This window comes from Lolium rigidum, chromosome 2 (assembly GCF_022539505.1).
Source record: "Lolium rigidum isolate FL_2022 chromosome 2, APGP_CSIRO_Lrig_0.1, whole genome shotgun sequence".
NCBI classification, from domain to species: domain Eukaryota; kingdom Viridiplantae; phylum Streptophyta; class Magnoliopsida; order Poales; family Poaceae; genus Lolium; species Lolium rigidum.
The window spans coordinates 241,048,735-241,071,004 of NC_061509.1; positions in this window are offsets into that span (position 1 = coordinate 241,048,735).

Here is a 22,270-nt window from a genome sequence, read left to right on the forward strand (position 1 = left end):
CTATTCACTTGGTTGCTAGTGCCGTTAACATCAACATGGAACCAGCGGCATACATGACCACATAACACACAACCAGGAAAACATTCTTTCATATCCCCATCGAGGGATTGATTCCCACAGGCGTGCCTATTAGAGACAAGAGTTCAATGGTATGCCACTCGCAACAAAGGAATCACACAAAGGAATCGTATTAGGGCATCTCCAACGGCACAATCAAACGTTCTACCCCGTTCAAACCGGTTTGAGCGGACAAGAGGACCGGGCGTGCACACTCCAGCGACGCGATATAAATAGACCGACTCACCCGACGCGACACATCGGTTCACTAAATTTAGGAGACGGATGCATGCTTGGAGGCGCCACTAACAACGGGCCGCGTATACCGCGGGCCTACATGAAAGCGCCCAACATCAGAAGTGTGGTGACACAGCATCGCATGGTGTAGTACGCACGTCGTTGACATAACACAAGTGAAACACTGTTCCACTCATATTACATCACTCCGAGTGGTACAACAGAAACATATGTGAATCCAAGGTATGTCTATAGAAGAATACACAAACTGTTTACAGAAGATCAACACAGCCTTCTACTTTACAGTGAGGTAAAACTTCAAATAAAGCTCTAGAAGAACGACTCATGGTCTAACTTATTGCTAAGCCAAACTTAAGAACTACTTGGCTTGCTATAGAACTCTAGCTACTTAGGTGCTAGGATTAGGGAAAGTTTCCCTTCTATTGCTAGTCTAAGTTTCCACTCTAGTTGATGCAGAAGTTGACTCCATTGACTTCTTTGATTGGATTCTTCGTCTTGTTGCAGTTGACTCCTTTGTCTTCGAGTTCCACGGTAGTTTCTCCTTCGGTGACTTTGATCTAAGAAGGGGGTTCAAATGGGAGGGAATGAGTACGAGCGTACTCAGCAAGTTCATTATAGAAAATAGGTGTATCATGCACTAGCTACAGCCATAGACCAGAAAGTCATAGGCGAATGCAAGTTTTTCATAAATTTTTTTTCAAAAGGTTTATTTTATTCTAAAAACTATGCCTGTCAGTCTTCACAGGTTGATCAGAACTTCATGGAGTTCCTTTCCTGCCGCGTTCGTAGTTTCCTTCCCGAAACAGGGAGTAACAGCCACAATTTGATACCCGGTGCGTTACTTTTCCCATAAGAGAACTTATCCTTGTTGACAATCAGGCGTTAACTTTCCCGTCCACACTTTCTTGGTGTGAGGCCAGGTATAAGAACCAAGCCAGTATCTGTCTTCTCCGCGACCCCGCAGACCCACCCTTTTGTAAGTATGTCCTCCCCTTTATCTATGGGTAGACCGACCCAGGCATTAGTTCTCACCTATACTATTAAGGTAGACCGTTCCGAACAATTTATGTGTCCTGTCCTATACACCATAGATAGACCGATCCGGATAACCCTTACAATCCTTCATAGACCTTTAATAAGTCTGCCCACTCCTGTATCTAATGGTAGACCGTGACGAACCACTGTCCATACCTTTACCAAAGATAGACCAATACATGCAACCCTTATCACTAGTCCGTTGATATGCGAGAGGGAAAAGATACAGCTGACTTCCCCAGAGCCATTATAGATCTTATGGTTAACGCTATATGTACGACGCTAGAATCACTAGACGGCATTGGTAATTAGTCCTAGATGAGTAGAACCCTTGCAATGGAACCTCCACCAATTAGCACATACCATGGTTCCATTGCCCACCACATAGTCATATTCATAATTGTAAAATAATATTTTGATTTTCAATGCAGGAGTGATAACTATAGTACTTTGCATATAGTTTGATAAAATAATCAAATGACATGAGCAAGCGATGAACTTGCCTTTCTTGACTGCAAGATTATGCAGGAAAAAGCTTCGATACGTGATAACTCCAAATTCTGAAATACCATCATCGTCCGGTAAGGACAATGTTTAAACAACTGGAAAAGATGATATAATGCATAATATGAGATGCAATCGTCCCGAGCGTAACCTAACCTCGATAAGTTAGGATGGATGAGTTGTAAAGATTTCTTTAGGGTGTGTTGCACTTTTAGGATGGTTCTCAAACAAGGTTCTTATTAGGGTGGGTGATATTATAGTATAAACAAGTGATATAATGCATCATAACAATCATACATACAAAGGAATGGTGGTTGCATAACAAATCAAGAGTATAGTGGCCAGTTTTAAGTTCTACAGGACATGGTTGATGATTGCTTATATTATACTTCAAAAGAATAACTTTTGAAGAACATATTGATTAAGAAATAATAAGTATTTCAAATAGGAACTATGGCTTCTATGGTTTGATTGACATTTGTACTTCAAAAGAATAACTTTTGAAGAACAGGTTAAATAAGAACAAGAAGTACTATAAATAGGAGCTATGGGATTCTAGGGTTTACTATTGGATTCATTTAGTTCTTTAATAGGGACTAGTTGGGTTCTTAAGTTGGATGGGTCTATATGTAGCAAGTTTTGGCAGGTTTATTACTATGGTTTCTCCTAAGCATTATATCAAAGGATGGTTATCAAGATGGTTCCATAAGTTAGCTATTAGGGTTTACTATGGCTTCACATTTGCTTTACTAAGTAATCTCTAATGGTTCCTAAGCTAGGTGTGTCTTATTATTTCCTAAGTAGGGTTTAGTTGAATAGGAGCATGTGATGTGAATTACTAGACAAGGTTGGTATTAGGGTTGATCACCATGGTTCTACTAGGTAATGATGGTTAAGGTTGATTTCAAAGGTGTAGTATATAGGAATGGTGATCAATGGTTGTCGAGGGTGCTCCTCGGCAATGCCCTCCGATAGGGGCTTAGGGTTGATGGAATCCTGCAAGCTGACACGAGACATCGGTTCACAGACAAACGGGGGGAGCGATTTACCCAGGTTCGGGGCCCTCGATGAGGTAAAACCCTTACGTCCTGCTTGTCTGTTCTTGATTATGATGGAAAATAGGTTACAATGGGGTGCCGAATAGTTCGGCTGTGATCTCGTCGAGATGCTAAGCTTAACGATAACCTAGCTCTAAGCTTTTGGTGGCTAAGATTGCTAAGATTGATTCTGTCCCTCGGCAGCCCCTCTCCTGGCCTTTATATAGGAGGCCAGGTCTCAAGAGGTCTAACCGAGCACAACTAGGTTTACAGTAGTTTTAGATCTAATCCTTCCTTGTTCGGCTGCTTCTCCATCTTGCTCGTCAAAGAATCTTCTAGTGCGCCATCCTGATGGGCCGCTTCGCCTCCAAATGCCTTCATGGGCCTCCAACCAGGAAATATGGGATAGGGCAACATCGGTTACTCGAAGGGTAATGCCCACGTCAGTAGCCCCCGAGTGTCTAGCCGAAGATAGTTCGGGTAGAGACTAAAGCATGGTTTCTCTTGATGTCTTTCTCCTTGCTTGTTCTTGTTCTTCTTCTGTCGGGTGCAAGTCAGCGCTCCCCATGGGAGTAGCCCCCGAGTCTATGTGCGGATGCTTGCAATTCGTGCATAGACTCTCCACAACTACTGCGCCGCCATTACCGTTTTACCAATCCTCCCTCGATCTCACGATGGTGAAAAAGAGGAGCACCGCCACCACCGCCAGTTCCACCAGCGGAGGCGCCGCCGCCAAACCACCCGCGATTCCTCCGAAGGGGGGCGCTCCAAGCGCTCCTCGATCCCCCAGCTCCGGCGCTGTCAGCGCCGTCAAGCTCGATGGCCAAGCCCGGAGATTGGACTGCATCCACAGTCACGAAGCGTGACGAGAAAAGATCCCGAAGCCTGGGACTCATCTCTCCTGACGAGGGGAATGTGATTTTGCCAGGTGCGATTTCTCGGCCTAATCCTCTGATGACCCACAAGTATAGGGGGTGTATCGTAGTATCTTCGATAAGTAAGAATGTCGATCCCAACGAGGAGCAGAAGGTGTTGGCGGCAGTTTCGATGAAGGATTCACTGTAAATGCTCACAAACAAGTATTCAAGGGGTTTTGATATTGCAGATAAATAAAGTACGAGTAAGTAAAATGCGAGAGAAATAATTGCAGCGAGTGGCCCAATCCTTTTTAGCACAAAGGACAAGCCGGTTTGTTTACTTATAATGACCAAACGTTCTCGAGGACACATGGGGATTTTAGTCTAGTACTTTCGCTTCATGTAGCTAAATAATCTTCATTGTTTTGATAAGTGTTGTGTGGGTGAACCTATGCTAATGCACCGCCCTTCCTAGGACTAATACATACTTGTGATTATACCCCTTGCAAGCATCCGCAACTACAAGAAAGTAATTAAGATAAATCTAACCACAGACTCTTAAACTCGAGATCCCGCGATCCCTCCCCGCATCGATATACTAACGGGGGCTCGGGTTTCGTCACTCCGGCAACCCCGCAATTAGCAACCGAATACAAGATGCACTCCCTAGGCCCATAAATGGTGAAGTGTCGTGTAGTCGACGTTCACACGACACCACTAGAAGAATGACACCACAACTTAAATATCATAACATTGAATATTACTCAACCATAATTCACTACTAGCATTTAGACTTCACCCATGTCCTCAAGAACTAAACGAACTACTCACGAGACATCATATGGAATACAATCAGAGGTGATATGATGATGAATAACAATCTGAACATAAACCTTGGTTCAATGGTTTCACTCAATAGCATCTACAACAAGTATAGAATAACACCGGAGAGTTTCCCCTATCAAACAATCAAGATTTAACCCGAATTGCTACAGCGATGACGAGGTGCAGCGGTGGTGATGGCGGTGTAGATGGTGGAGATGATGATGATGATGATGGAGATGATGTCCCGCTCGATGACGATGGCGATGGCGTCGATTTCCCCTCCGGGAGGGAATTTCCCCGGCGGATTCTCGCCCGCCGGAGAGCTCTTTCTCTCTCGGTGTTCTCCGCCCCGCGAGGCGGCCGTAACCCTTCGTGAGGTCCTCTCGTGGCTTAGGTTTTCGGGACGAAGGAGTACGCGAAGAAAAGGAGGCGAAAGAGGCTCGTGGGGCCCCCGCGAGCATAGGGTGGCGCGGCCGTGCCATGGGCCGCGCCGCCCTCATGGTCTCGGGCCCACAAGTGGCTCCTCTCTTCTTCCCCTTCCGGCTCCCTCCGTCATCCGGAAAAATAGGAATTTACGTGAAATTCCCTTCCACAGCTTGATCTTCCGAAATATTGCGTTCGACGGTGCTTTTTCCAGCAGAATCCCGGCTCCGGTGCTTGATCCTCCAATGATGATGAAACATGCAAAATAGATGAAATAACATAAGTATTGTGTCCCAATATGAAATATATCAATGAATAACAACAAATTATGATACAAAATAGTGATGCAAATTGGACGTATCAACTCCCCCCAAGCTTAGACCTCGCTTGTCCCCAAGCGAAACTGAGCTCGATAAACAAGACCACATGTTTATGGAGCGAAAAGTCGATAAATAAAATACGGACAAGAAGCATCATATTCATTCACACAAGACATTCTAGTAAACAACTTCCTCATATAACTCATCTTGAAATAGGTAAAGAGAAATCACAAGTAAAGGTGCATAAGAAATCATAGCTGGTGATGGCAAACTTTTGTTCTTGGTCAGAGAACTACTAACGGATTGTACTTCTAAGCAAAGCTTTCATATTAGAATTTATAGCTGAGCCTTCATATTTAAGCATGACAATCTCTTCATAATCATTGATAACTTCAAAGTCATATTCATTCAGATAAAATAGGTACTAAACAAGAAAGTATAAAAGACATGATTAACTGAATCATAGCATAAATGATTGGTTCACAACAACTCAATTGCTTGCTTAAGATAGAGGGAAATAGGTTTACTGACTCAACATAAAAGTAAAAGATAGGCCCTTCGCAGAGGGAAGCAGGGATTAAATCATGTGCTAGAGCTTTTCAAGTTTTGAAATCATATAAAGAGCATAAAAGTAAGATTTTGAGCGGTGTTTGTTGTTGTCAACGAATGGTAGCGGGCTCTCTAACCCCCTTGCCAAACGAACCTTCAAAGAGCGGCTCCCATGAGGGACTGGCATCTCTACCGAGCAAGGTAGATCATCCCCCTTCTCTTTTGTTTACACATGTGTTTTAGTTTTATTAAGGATGACACTCCCCCCAACCTTGGCTTTCTCAATCCATGGCTAACCGAATCCTCGGGTGCCTTCCAACATTCACATACCATGGAGGAGTGTCTATTGCAAAATTAAGTTGCTTACTGATAAGTCAGAGCAAAACATGTGAAGAGAATTATTAATGAAAGTTATTAATTGGGGCTGGGAACCCCGTTGCCAGCTCTTATTGCAAAATTATTGGATAAGCGGATGTGCCGCTAGTCCATTGGTGAAAGTCCACCCAACAAGATTGAAAGATAAAACACCACATACTTCCTCATGAGCTATAAAACATTGACACAAATAAGGAGTAGTATAGTTTGAATTATTTAAAGGTAGCACATGAAGTATTTACTTGGATGGCGTGAAAATACCATGTAGTAGGTAGGTATGGTGGACACAAATGGCATAGGTTTGGTCTAAGGTTATGGATGTATGAGAAGCATTCCCTCTCGATACGAGGTCTTTGGCTAGCAAGGTTTGATAGCAAGCATAAAGGTTGAGGGAAACAAACAAATATACATATGATAGAAACAATCATGCATCTTTCTCATAAGCACAAGCAATTTTAACTTAAGAATACTAAGCTCATAAGCATAGAGATAATAGAGTAATGTATCTAAGTGTATTTCTCTCTTTTATTAAACATCAAGATGTTGTTGCTATTGACCAATGCTAAGTTTGCCAAAACCAAATAGATTTACTTGATGCTCCCAAAGTGATATCAATACTCATGTCAAGAGTAATCATGTAATGGAGATTGCAAACTAAAATAAGGTGTGCAAAAAGTAAATGATAAGACTTCTCATTAATATTCCATAACGATAACTCACACCAACGGATACATAGATAACTAACTAAGAGAGATACTTCCACATTGCATACTATTCCATATGATAACTTCCCTACTCATGATATGACACTACTTGATAGTAAAAGATAAAGGTGGTGATGTGATACCGCGGCACTCCCCAAGCTTGGAACAAACCAAGGGGATGCCAATACCGATGATGAATTACTCCTTCGGCGATGGTGGTGATGAATTCCTGACAAGCTTCTCAATAAGCTCCTGGAGCTCGTCAATCCTGTATATGAGATTGCGAATCATCTCTGAATTGTGCTCGACGCGGTTAAGGAGTCTGTCCGACGGTGAGTCCCAGCTCTTGGAGTTATTTCCCCACTCTTCAGCCTCAGGCTCCTTCTCTCCTGCAGGTGTTAGAGCGATCTATATCCCATCGGCTAGGCAATGCTGCCTTGGGAGTCCCTTCAATTTGATTATTGAAAATTAGATTGTGGAAGGGGTGATGAGTGCCTGATAAGGATGACTTTGGAGCTAGGTAATGACGTGGAACCGCTCCTCCGGTGCGAATTCTTGCGCTCTTGTTTGCGCTAAAAGGGTTGTCCACCACCTTGATGCTTGCGATAGTAGCACGCGGGTGTGCGCGCGAATCTTCATCCACCTCTTCTTCATCCTCTTCCTTGACGTCCTTGTCTTCCTCTTTCCACCCAAGATCTCGATCATCTTCATCCGGAAACTCCTTGCCCTTGTTCTTGGAGACCATGGCGCTTCTAAACTGAAAACAGATCCTGGCAGAAACAGCTCGAAACAAAACACGACGAGAAAACGATATTACGGACCTCCAGGGGTCCGGGGGATTATATAGCAAATATTTTTACGACAAAAGGAAGGTTCCAGGCCGAAAACGAGTGGAAACGGGACGCCGAGGGGTGATACGTCTCAAACGTATCTATAATTTCTTATGTTCCATGCCACTTTATTGATGATATCTACATGTTTTATACACATTATATGTCATTATTATGCGTTTTCCGGAACTAACCTATTGACGAGATGCCGAAAGGCCGGTTGCTTTTTTCTGCTGTTTTTGGTTTCAGAAATCCTAGTAACGAAATATTCTCGGAATCGGACGAAATCACCGCCCAGGTTCCTATTTTTCCCGGAAGCTTCCAGAGCACCGGAGAGGGTCGAGAGGGGAGCCAGGGGGGCCCCACACCACACCCCGGCGCGGGCCAGGGGGGGGGCGCGCCCCCCTATGGTCTGGGCACCCCGTGGCCCCTCCGACTCCCTCTCGGCGCCTATTTAAGCCTCCCTAACCTAAAAACCCCGACGGAGACCACGATACGGAGAAAACCTTCCAGAGCCGCCGCCATCGCGAAATCAAGATTCGGGGGACAGAACTCTCTGTTCCGGCACCCTGCCGGACGGGGAATTGCCCCCGGAGTCGTCTCCACCGCCGTCTCCACCGCCATCTTCACCGCCATCGCTGCCTCCATGATGAGGAGGGAGTAATTCACCCCTGGGGCTGAGGGCTCCGTCGTAGCTATGTGGTTCATCTCTCTCTTTATGTGATCTAGTTGAATATCGTCTATGTGCTACTCTAGTGATGTTATTAAAGTACTCTATTCCTCCTCCACGTGTGTAATGGTGATAGTGTGTGCACCGTGTGAGTACTTGGCATAGGCTATGATTATGATCTCTTGTAGATTATGAAGTTAATTATTGCTATGATGGTATTGATGTGTATTATTCCTCCTACATATGCATGATGGTGATAGTGTGCATGCTATGTTAGTTCTTGGTGTAATTATGTTGATCTATCTTGCACTCTAAGGTTATTTAAATATGAACATTGCATTGTGGAGCTTGTTAACTCCGGCATTGAGGGTTCGTGTAATCCTACGCAATGCGTTCATCATCCAACAAAAGAGTGTAGAGTAGTCCTATTATGTGATCATTGTTGAGAGTGTCCACTAGTGAAAGCAGGATCCCTAGGCCTTGATTCCAAGCATCGAATCTCCGTTTGTTTACTTGTTTTGTTGCATGTTTACTCGCTGCCATATTTTATTCAGATTGCTATTACCACTCATATACATCCATATTACTTGTATTTCACTATCTCTTCGCCGAACTAGTGCACCTATACACCGACAAGTGTATTTGGTGTGTTGGGGACACAAGAGACTTCTTGCTTTGTGATTACGGGGTTGCTTGAGAGGGATATCTTTGACCTCTTCCTCCTCGAGTTCGATAAACCTTGGGTAATCCACTTAAGGGAAACTTGCTCGCTGTTCTACAAACCTCTGCTCTTGGAGGCCCAACACCGTCTACGAGAAAAGGAGGGGAAGTAGACATCAAGCACTTTTACGGCGCCGTTGCCGGGGAGGAAAGGTAAAAGGCACTCATACTTCGGTTCCGAGTAACGGTACTTTTACGGCGCCATTGTGTGTGTGCTCGAAGCTATTTCCTTTAGACTACTGCAATTACATCTTTTTGTTTCTTGTTTTTATTTTTCACTAGTTAGGCATAATGGAAAACAACAAAAAAATTAGTGAGCTTCTTATTCTATTTCCTGATTTAAGACATGGATGGTTTGATGCGAAAATTAAAAAACCTATGGAACCTTATTTACATGATAGTAGCAATGTTATTAGTATGAATGCAATTACTGCTAATGCTATGAAGAAGTCTAAGCTTGGGGAAGCTAGTTTACATAAAAATAATCTTTTTAGCTCCTCCGCTTTGGAAGAAATATTTTGCTACGATAATGCTTTATCTCCCATATGCGATAACTCTAATGATGCTTCGATATTTTAAATCCACTGCTGAAAGTATTCCGTATAAAATACCTATGAAAATTATTGAACGTGTTATGGATAACAGCTATGAAGGGGATGGAGCTGTCCATCCTAGTAATCATTCATTGTTTTTGCATGAATTATGCGGGTTATTCAAGTGTGCGGGTATTTCTATGGATGAAGTGAAGAAGAAACTATTCTCTATATCGCTATACGGTGAAGCGGAGCATTGGTATAAACTATTGAAGGACGGGCACTCTCTTGATTGGAAGGATATTGTGCCTCTATTTTATTCCAAGTTCTATCCTCCAAGTGAAATTCACAAAGATCGAAACCATATATATAATTTTTGGCCTCATGATGGAGAGAGTATTGCCCAAGCATGGGAGAGATTGAAGACTTTAATGCTCAAATGCCCCAATCATGAGCTTCCGAGGTAATATCATCATTGATAATTTCTATGCAAGACTTTCTTTTCAAGATAAGACCTTGCTGGATACTACTTGTTCGGATCATTCACGAGCAATAAAGAAGAGTTTAAAAGGGACCTTCTTGATCGGATTAAGGAGAACAGCTGAAGATTGGGAGAACGACAAAGGTAAAGAGTCGGTATAAACTATGATTATGAATGCATTGAAACTTTTATGAATACTGATAAATTTCGAAATATGAGTGCTACTTATGGTCTTGACTCTCAAGTTGCTGCAAATCTTTATAAAGCCTTTGCTTCTCATTTAGAATTGCCTAAAAAGAATTTTGATAAGTATCATGAACCTTTTAAAGACGCTTGCATGAAGAATGAAATTGTTGTTAATGATTGCAATAAGCGTGCTCAAACTCCTAAGAATGTTATTTCCTATAAGCATGTTAATTTTTGTGGAATACATAGACCTTGTGGAATTAATCAAATAGAAGATGAATATTGTATCCATCACGAAATGAAAAAACTAGAAAGTGGTCTAGAGCTCTAGATGATCTTGGAGAAAAAGTGTGTGCCCTCTATCCTTTTATTTGTGAACTTTGCCATAGAGTTGGTCATTTTAATTTTCAATGTTCCTCCAATGATAATTCAAACCCCATGAGTGCTGCAAATTTGTATTGTGATGATGAAATTACTCCTAATCAGCATGATGAACTTACCTTATTTTTGAAGTGTGAAGAGTTATCAAGAAAAATTTCTTTGTTAAATATTAAGGATCTTGATATTGATGATGTCCTGCATGGTTGTCTTTCTTATTGCATTGATAATTGCCATACAAATACTTACATACAGAATATTTTAGAAGATGACACCTTGCCAAAATATGATAGGACCGCTGTGTGTTTTCAATTAATTAATGAAAAGGAGGGATCCTCCCAAGTTTCTTCTATTGTTTCTAAAAGAAAATCAGGTTATGCGGACAAGCCACCATTCAAGCCTCTTCCTCCTAAAGAAGGAAGCGAGGAGAGGGAAGAAGAGAAGAAGAAGGGAACGAAGAAGAAGAAGAAGAAGAAGAAGAAGGAGAATAAAAAGAAAGAGGTAACGGCGTATCCCAGCGTGAACGAGATAATGCTAGGTAACCGTAAGTATGTTGCTCCTAATGATTATTGTGATAATGAATCTGAATACGATGATCTTCCTATGCCCTTTACATATATTAGCGATCATGATTTGGATGAGCACGCTGCCTTTGATATTGAAAATCTCTTTGGTACTGATTATGAAATTAATGATGATAGCATTATTCATGTCCCCTTAAACGATGATATTGAAAGCTCTAAGCTCGGGGATGTTGTGCTTGAAGATCCTGTATTTGAGACATCTACTTTTGGTGAAAATGATGATATTACATATTCAGGTTTAGATAATTGCTATAGAGATGTATATGACACATGTTACAATTATCCTTATGAAACTTGTCATAGTTATGATGGGCTTGCCAAAAACAATTCTTTTAATATGCAACTTGTTTACCATGTTCAAATTCTTGATAATAATCTTGCTCCAATTACTATTAATGAGAATAACTCTTCTTATGCCAAAATTAATGATACTTCTATGCATATGAACCATGATAAGAATGTTTTAAGTGACGGGTATATTGTGGATTTCATCAATGATGCTACTGAAAGTTATTATGAGAGAGGGAAATATGGTTATATGCATCTTAATAATATTAAGTTTCCCCTCTTTATGTTGAGAATCTTTAGGTTACTCATGTTTTATCCTCTTATGCTTGCCACTTTGCTCTTCATGAATTCATTTGTGTATAAGATTCTTTTGCATAGGAAGCATGTTAGGCTCAAATGTGTTTTGAATTGCCCCTTGAAGCTCTCTTTTGCTTCAAAAACTATTTCTTGCGGGTGCATCACCAAAATTGCTGAGCCCATCTTAATGGCTATAAAGAAAAGAACTTCTTGGGAGATAACCCATGTGTTTTTTACTACAGTACTTTGTTTTATATTTGTGTCTTGGAAGTTGTTTACTACTGTAGCAACCTCTCCTTATCATGTTTTTTGTGCCAAGTAAAGTTTCTATGTCAAAGTTGATGTTATATTTGGGATCGCTGCGCAGAAACAGCATTGCTGTCTGTCACGAATCTGGGCACAGTCCTCTGTAGAAAATTCGAAAAAATCTGCCAATTTACGAGCGTGATCCTCAGATATGTACGCAACTTTCATTAGTTTTGAGTTTTTCCATTTGAGCAAGTCTGGTGCCATCCTAAAATTCGTCTTTAAGGACTGTTCTGTTTTTGACAGATTCTGCCTTTTATTTCGCATTGCCGCTTTTGTTAAGTTGAATGAGTTTCTTTGTTCCATTAACTTTCAGAAGTTATGTGCAATGTCCAGAAGTGTTAAGAATGATTGTGTCACCTCCGAACATGTGAATTTTTGATTATGCACTAACCCTCTAATGAGTTTGCTTGAAGTTTGGTGTGAAGGAAGTTTTCAAGGGTCAATAGAAGAGGGTGATATAATGTGATCGAGAAGAGTGAAAGGTCTAAGTTTGGGGATGCCCCCGTGGTTCATCCCTGCATATTTCAAGAAGACTCAAGCATCTAAGCTTGGGGATGCCCAAGGCATCCCCTTCTTCATCGACAACTTATCAGGTTTCTTCTAGTGAAACTATATTTTTATTCTGTCACATCTTGTGTTCTTTACTTGGAGCGTCTGTATGTTTTTGTTTTTGTTGTTATTTTCATTCTCTGAATAAGTTCATCCTTGTGTGGGAGAGAGACACGCTCCGCTGGTTCGTATGAACACATGTGTTCTTAGCTTTTAATTTTCATGGCGAAGGTTGAAACTGCTTCGTTAAATATGGTTGGAAACGGGAAATGCTACATGTAGTAATTCTAAAATGTCTTGGATAATGTGATACTTGGCAATTGTTGTGCTCATGTTTAAGCTCTTGCATCATGTACCTTGTACCCATTAATGAATAATTACATAGAGCTTGTTAAAATTTGGTTTGCATGATTGGTCTCTCTAAGTCTAGATATTTTCTGGTTGAGGTGTTTGAACAACAAGGAGACGATGTAAAGTCTTATAATGCTTACAATATGTTTATATGTGAGTCTTGCTGCACCATTTCATACTTGAGTTTGCTTCAAATAACCTTGCTAGCCTAAACCTTGTATCGAGAGGGAATACTTCTCATGCATCCAAATACTTGAGCCAATATTCATGCCATTTGTGTCCACCATACCTACCTACTACATGGTATTTTTCCGCCATTCCAAAGTAAATTGCTTGAGTGCTACCTTTAAATAATTCAAAATTTATCACCTCTTATTTGTGTCAATGTTTTATAGCTCATGAGGAAGTATGTGGTGTTTATCTTTCAATCTTGTTGGGCAACTTTCACCAATGGACTAGTGGCTTCATCCGCTTATCCAATAATTTTGCAAAAAGAGCTGGCAATGGGATTCCCGAGTCCCAAATTAATTAACAAAAATAGACACTCCTCCATGGTATGTGATTGTTGGACGGCACCCGAAGGATTCGGTTAGCCATGGCTTGAGAAAGCAAAGGTGGGGAGGAGTGTCATCATAATAAAACTAAAATAAAAAGGCACTCCTTCATGGTATGAGATTGTTGGCGAGGCACCCGAGGATTCGGTTAGCCATGGTTTGTGAAAGAAAGGTTGGAAGGAGTGCCACCCAAAAACAAAATAAAATGGGAGCCGCTCTTTGAAGGTTTGCCTGGCAAGGGGGTTAGAGTACCCGCTACCATTCGTTGACAACAACAAACACCTCTCAAAACTTTACTTTTATGCTCTCTATATGTTTTCAAAATCAAGCTCTAGCACAAATATAGCAATCGATGCTTTCCTCTTTGAAGGACCATTCTTTTACTTTATTGTTGAGTCAGTCTACCTATTCTTTCTATCTTAGAAGCAAACACTTGTGTGAACTGCGTGCATTGATTCTTACATGTTTACCTATTGCACTTGTTATATTACTTTGTGTTGACAATTATCCATGAGATATACATGTTAAAGTTGAAAGCAACCGCTGAAACTTATATCTTCCTTTGTGTTGTTTCAAAGCTTTCTACTAAGAATTTATTGCCTATGAGTTAACTCTTATGCAAGACTTATTGATGCTTGTCTTGAAAGTATTATTCATGAAAAGTCTTTGTTATGTGATTCATTTGTTTACTCATTATCTTCATCATTGCTTCGAATCTCTGCATTTATCTCATGTGCTTTACAATAGTATGATCAAGGTTATGATGGCATGTCACTTAAGAAATTATCATTGTTATCGTCTCGGGACGAGCAGAACTAAGCTTGGGGATGCTTGATACGTCTCAAACGTATCTATAATTTCTTATGTTCCATGCCACTTTATTGATGATATCTACATGTTTTATACACATTATATGTCATTATTATGCGTTTTCCGGAACTAACCTATTGACGAGATGCCGAAAGGCCGGTTCGTTGTTTTCTGTTGTTTTTGGTTTCAGAAATCCTAGTAACGAAATATTCTCGGAATCGGACGAAATCACCGCCCAGGTTCCTATTTTTCCCGGAAGCTTCCGGAGCACGGAGAGGGTCGAGAGGGGAGCCGGGGGGCCCCACACCACACCCCGGCGCGGGCCGGGGGCGCGCCCCTATGGTGCGGGCACCCGTGGCCCCTCCGACTCCCTCTCGGCGCCTATTTAAGCCTCCCTAACCTAAAAACCCCGACAGAGACCACGATACGGAGAAAACCTTCCGAGCCGCCGCCATCGCGAAATCAAGATTCGGGGGACAGAACTCTCCGTTCCGGCACCTGCCGGACGGGGAATTGCCCCGGAGTCGTCTCCACCGCCGTCTCCACCGCCATCTTCACCGCCATCGCTGCCTCCATGATGAGGAGGGAGTAATTCACCCCGGGGCTGAGGGCTCCGCTGTAGCTATGTGGTTCATCTCTCTCTTTATGTGATCTAGTTGAATATCGTCTATGTGCTACTCTAGTGATGTTATTAAAGTACTCTATTCCTCCTCCACGTGTGTAATGGTGATAGTGTGTGCACCGTGTGAGTACTTGGCATAGGCTATGATTATGATCTCTTGTAGATTATGAAGTTAATTATTGCTATGATGGTATTGATGTGTATTATTCCTCCTACATATGCATGATGGTGATAGTGTGCATGCTATGTTAGTTCTTGGTGTAATTATGTTGATCTATCTTGCACTCTAAGGTTATTTAAATATGAACATTGCATTGTGGAGCTTGTTAACTCCGGCATTGAGGGTTCGTGTAATCCTACGCAATGCGTTCATCATCCAACAAAAGAGTGTAGAGTAGTCCTATTATGTGATCATTGTTGAGAGTGTCCACTAGTGAAAGCAGGATCCCTAGGCCTTGATTCCAAGCATCGAATCTCCGTTTGTTTATTGTTTTGTTGCATGTTTACTCGCTGCCATATTTTATTCAGATTGCTATTACCACTCATATACATCCATATTACTTGTATTTCACTATCTCTTCGCCGAACTAGTGCACCTATACACCTGACAAGTGTATTTGGTGTGTTGGGGACACAAGAGACTTCTTGCTTTGTGATTACCGGGTTGCTTGAGAGGGATATCTTTGACCTCTTCCTCCCTGAGTTCGATAAACCTTGGGTAATCCACTTAAGGGAAACTTGCTGCTGTTCTACAAACCTCTGCTCTTGGAGGCCCAACACTGTCTACAGGAAAAGGAGGGGGAAGTAGACATCAAGGGGCTGTCACCATAGGTCGGCGCGGCCAGGGTGGGGCCCGCGCCGGCCTGTGGTGACGGGCCCTCGCGCGTCTTTTCCACTCCGTTTCGATTCCGTAATTTTTCATATTTTCTAAAAACAGCAGAAATAATGTTTGGAAAGGTAAACGCGGACTTTTTATTACCTGTACTTGTTACCTATTCAAAGTCGAGTTAGGCGGACTGTCAATTTGTCCTTTGATGAAAGCCTCCGGTGTTTCCACTTGAATAATATCAACATCAACATTATAAGAATCACCCGAGATATAATGCTTGAGTCTTTGTCCATTCACCACTTGCGTGGCATTGCCTTGGAGAGAGCTAATTTTAATTGCTCCTGAACGATACACCTCCTCAATAACATATGGTCCTTCCCACTTCGAGAGTAATTTCCCTGCAAAGAATCTGAGACAGAGACCGATACAATAGAACTTGATCTCCAACATTAAATTCTCTTTTAATGATCCTTCTATCATGCCACTTCTTAACTTTTTCTTTAAAGAGTTTAGCATTTTCATAAGCTTCACTTCTCCATTCATCTAGAGAACTTAATTGCAACAACCTCTTATTACCGGCTAATTTAGGATCTTTATTTAGTTCTCTAACAGCCCAATAAGCTTTGTGCTCTAGTTCTAAAGGTAAATGACAAGCTTTTCCATAAACCATTTTATAAGGTGACATTCCCATAGGATTTTTATAAGCAGTTCTATAAGCCCATAGTGCTTCTTTCAATTTGCTAGCCCAATTCTTTCTAGATTTATTAACAGTCTTACCCAAGATAGCTTTAATCTCTCTATTTGATAATTCTACTTGACCACTAGTTTGAGGGTGATAAGCTGAAGCAATTCTATGATTAATACCATACTTAGCAAGAGTTTTTCTAAAACCTCCATGAATAAAATGAGAACCTCCATCAGTCATAATATATCTAGGTACTCCAAATCTAGGAAATATAACATCTACAAGCATTTTTATAGAGGTCTCACCATCAGCACTCCATGTAGGTATAGCTTCTACCCATTTAGTAACATAATCAACAGCGACAAGTATATGAGTGTTACCATCTGAAGAACGGAAAGGACCCATGAAGTTGAATCCCCAACAATCGAATGGTTCAATAACAAGAGTATAATTCATAGGCATTTCATTGCGTCTGGAGATATTACCAACCCTTTGACATTCATCACAGGATAAAATAAATTTCCTTGCATCTTTGAAGAGTGTTGGCCAATAAAAACCTGATTGTAGAACCTTTTGCGCGGTTCTATCTCCAGCGTGATGTCCTCCATAAACACTACCATGACATTTATTCAATATCTCCTGTTGTTCATATTCGGGAACACATCTTCGCATAATACCATCCACTCCTTCTTTATATAAGTGTGGGTCATCCCAAAAATAATGCCTCAAGTCATAAAAGAATTTCCTCCTTTGCTTGAGCTGAAAAGGTTGGAGGCAAATACTTCGAAACAATAAAGTTAGCATAATCCGCATACCAAGGGCTCTCTCGCGAGCTCACCTTTATTACAGCCAATTGTTCATTTGGAAAACTATCATTAACGGGAACAGGATCATAAGCAATATTTTCCAATCTAGACAAATTATCAACAACAGGATTATCGGCGCCTTTCCTATCTATAATATGTAAATCAAATTCTTGCAACGAAGTACCCATCTAATAAGCCTTGGCTTAGCATCTTTCTTTGTCATAAGGTATCTAATTGCGGCATGATCAGTATGAATTGTAACTTTCGAATCAACAATATAGGGTCTAAACTTATCACAAGCAAAGACTACAGCTAACAATTCTTTTTCAGTTGTAGCATAATTTCTTTGAGCAGCATCAAGAGTCTTACTAGCATAATGAATAACATTTAATTTTTTATCTACCCGCTGTCCAAGAACAGCGCCTACAGTAAAATCACTAGCATCACACATAATTTCAAAAGGCAAATTCCAATCGAGGAGGTTCGACTACAGGAGCAGTTGTTAAGGCTTTCTTTAGAGTTTCAAAAGCTTCCTTACAATCATCATCAAAAACAAAAGGTACATCTTTTTGAAGAAGATTAGTAAGAGGCTTTGAAATTTTAGAGAAATCTTTAATAAATCTCCTATAAAACCCGAGCATGACCAAGAACACTACGAATACCTTTAACATCCCTCGGATAGGGCATCTTCTCAATTGCTTCAACTTTAGCTCTATCAACTTCAATACCTCTCTCGGAAATTTTATGTCCCAATACAATTCCTTCATTAACCATAAAGTGGCATTTCTCCCAATTAAGAACAAGGTTAGTTTCCTCACATCTCTGCAAAACTTTATCGAGGTTTCGCAAGCAATTATCAAAAGAATTCCCATAGACAGAAAAATCATCCATGAACACCTCTACAATACTTTCGCAAAAACCATGAAAAATAGCAGACATGCATCTTTGAAAAGTAGCAGAGAGCATTACATAAACCAAAAGGCATACGCCTATAAGCATAAGTTCCATAAGGACAAGTAAACGTGGTTTTCTCTTGATCTTTAGCTTTAACAGACAATTTGTGAAAACCCGAATAACCATCAAGAAAGCAAAAATGAGTATTTTTAGATAACCTTTCTAGCATTTGATCAATAAAGGGTAAAGGGTAATGATCTTTCTTAGTAACTTTATTAACTTTACGAAAATCAATGCACATTCTATAACCTACAACTATTCTTTGAGGAATAAGCTCATCATTATCATTAGGCACAACAGTCAATCCTCCTTTCTTAGGAACGCAATGCACAGGACTAACCCATCTACTATCAGCAATAGGATATATAATACCAGCTTCAAGAAGTTTTAATACCTCGTTCCTTACCACCTCTTTCATCTTTGGAATTAGACGACGTTGATGTTCAACAACAGGCTTTGCATCTTCTTCCATATTAATAGCATGTTGGCAAATAGAAGGAGAAATCCCTTTCAAATCATCAAGAGTATAGCCAATAGCTCCTCGGTGTTTCTTCAATATTTCCAATAACCTTTCTTCCTCAATCTCCGAAAGCTTAGAACTAATAATAACAGGATATATTTTCTTATCATCAATATGAGCATATTTAAGATTATCGGGTAAAGGCTTTAGATCAAAAACAGGATCTTCCTTTGGTGGCGGTGTTGTACCCAAATCTTCCACTCGGTAAATCATGCTTGAGAATAGGTTGGCGAAGAAAAATTTCCTCAAGCTCATCTCTTTCTTTCCTAAAAGCTTCACTTTCACTATTCTCCAAATGTTGCTGCAAAGGATTATTAGGAACAAGAACAATAGATGCACACTTGCTCCATTTTAAAATCATTACTAGGCAAGTCAACTTTATAAGGAGTTTTGGTAAATTTAGAAAAGTTAAATTCATAAGGTTCACCAGACAAATCTAGTCAAAATTTTCTCTTTCTTACAATCTATAATAGCTCCACAAGTATTTAGAAAAGGTCTACCAAAAATGATAGGACAATGATCACTAGCAGCGAGAACCAAGTACCAAAAAGTCAGCAGGATATTTAATCTTACCACATAGAACTTCCACATCTCGAACAATACCAATTGGAGAAATAGTTTCTCTATTAGCCAAATGAATAACCACATCAATATCTTCAAGTTCACAAGAACCAATTTCGTGCATAATCTCCGTGTAAAGCTCATAAGGAATAGCACTAACACTTGCACCAATATCACATAAACCATAATAGCAATGATCACCAATTCTAACGAGATAGCATAGGAACACTAACTTGTTTGGGTTTATTAGGATGTGAAACAATATTAGAAGCATCTTCACGAGAAAATAATATGACCATCCTCCACATTTTCGAGTCACAAGATCTTTAACTATTGCAACGAGCGGGTTCAATTTTAATTTGTTCTTCGGAGTTCTTTAGGTTTCTTTTCACTTTTATTAACCGCACTAGATATGACAGAGTACTCCTTCATTTTAGCGGGGAAAGGAGTTTTTTCAATATAAGCTTCGGGAATAACATTATCAACGAGTTTCAACCACTACACATTTGTTTACGAGATGAATCAACTTTATCCTTATACGGTTCATGATACTTATCAAAATTCTTCTTAGGCAATTCATAATGAGAGGCAAAAGCTTTATAAAGATTTGCAACAACTTGGGAATCAAGACCATATGTAGCACTCATATTACGAAATTTATCGGTATCCATAAAAGCTTCAATGCATTTATAATCATAAATTATACACGATTCTCTATCTTTGTCATTCTCCCATCCTTCGGTATTTTCTTGGATCCGATCAAGAAGGTCTCTTTTAAACTCTTCATTCTTGCGTGTAAATGATCCGGAACAAGAAGTATCCAGCAAGGTCTTGTCTTGAAAAGAAAGTCTTGCATAGAAATTATCAATAATAACATTACCAGGAAGCTCATGAATGGGGCATTTGAGCATTAAAGACTTCAATCTCCCCAAGCTTGGGCAATACTCTCTCCATCATGAGGCCAGAAATTATATATGCGGTTCCGATCTTTGTGAATTTCACTTGGAGGATAAAATTTGGAATAAAATAAAGGCACAATGTCCTCCCAATCAATAGAATCACCATTCTTCGACAATTTATACCGGTGCGCCGCTTTACCAGACAGTGATATAGTGAATAGTTTCTTTCTAACTTCATTCATAGAAATACCTGCACATTTGAATAACCCGCATAATTCATGCAAAAACAATAAATGATCACCGGGATGGACAGTTCCATCCCCTTCATAGCGGTTATCCATAACACGTTCAATAATTTTCATAGGTATTTTATATGGTACTACTTCCTCACCGGCGCTTCATCCACTACCGTTGCGGTAGTAGTAGATTTCCCAAATAGAAATTGAAGAGAAGATCTCTCCATAATGATTTATAGCAGCAGGCAGAAATAAAATCAGCACAAACAGTAAAGGTTTTCCTTACCAATTCCGCTTACCAATAGCGCTTCACTCCCCGGCAACGGCGCCAGAAAATAGTCTTGATGACCCACAAGTATAGGGGGTGTATCGTAGTATCTTCGATAAGTAAGAATGTCGATCCCAACGAGGAGCGAGAAGGTGTTGGCGGCGGTTTCGATGAAGGATTCACTGTAAATGCTCACAAACAAGTATTCAAGGGGTTTTGATATTGCAGATAAATAAAGTACGAGTAAGTAAAATGCGAGAGAAATAATTGCAGCGAGTGGCCCAATCCTTTTTAGCACAAAGGACAAGCCGGTTTGTTTACTTATAATGACCAAACGTTCTCGAGGACACATGGGGATTTTAGTCTAGTACTTTCGCTTCATGTAGCTAAATAATCTTCATTGTTTTGATAAGTGTTGTGTGGGTGAACCTATGCTAATGCACCGCCCTTCCTAGGACTAATACATACTTGTGATTATACCCCTTGAAAGCATCCGCAACTACAAGAAAGTAATTAAGATAAATCTAACCACGGCCTTAAACTACGAGATCCTGCGATCCCTCCTGCATCGATATACTAACGGGGGCTCGGGTTTCGTCACTCCGGCAACCCCGCAATTAGCAACCGAATACAAGATGCACTCCCCTAGGCCCATAAATGGTGAAGTGTCGTGTAGTCGACGTTCACACGACACCACTAGAAGAATGACACCACAACTTAAATATCATAACATTGAATATTACTCAACCATAATTCACTACTAGCATTTAGACTTCACCCATGTCCTCAAGAACTAAACGAACTACTCACGAGACATCATATGGAATACAATCAGAGGTGATATGATGATGAATAACAATCTGAACATAAACCTTGGTTCAATGGTTTCACTCAATAGCATCTACAACAAGTATAGAATAACACCGGGAGAGTTTCCCCTATCAAACAATCAAGATTTAACCCGAATTGCTACAGCGATGACGAGGTGCAGCGGTGGTGATGGCGGTGTAGATGGTGGAGATGATGATGATGATGATGGAGATGATGTCCCGCTCGATGACGATGGCGATGGCGTCGATTTCCCCCTCCGGGAGGGAATTTCCCGGCGGATTCCTGCCCGCCGGAGAGCTCTTTTCTCTCTGGTGTTCTCCGCCCCGCAGAGGCGGCTGTAACCCTTCGTGAGGTCCTCTCTGTGGCTTAGGTTTTCGGGACGAAGGAGTACGCGAAGAAAAGGAGGCGAAAGAGGCTGTGGGGCCCCCAGAGCATAGGGTGGCGCGGCCAGGCCATGGGCCGCGCCGCCCTATGGTCTGGGCCCACAGTGGCTCCTCTCTTCTTCCCCTTCGGCTCCCTCCAGTCATCCGGAAAAATAGGAATTTACGTGAAATTCCCTTCCACGAGTTGATCTT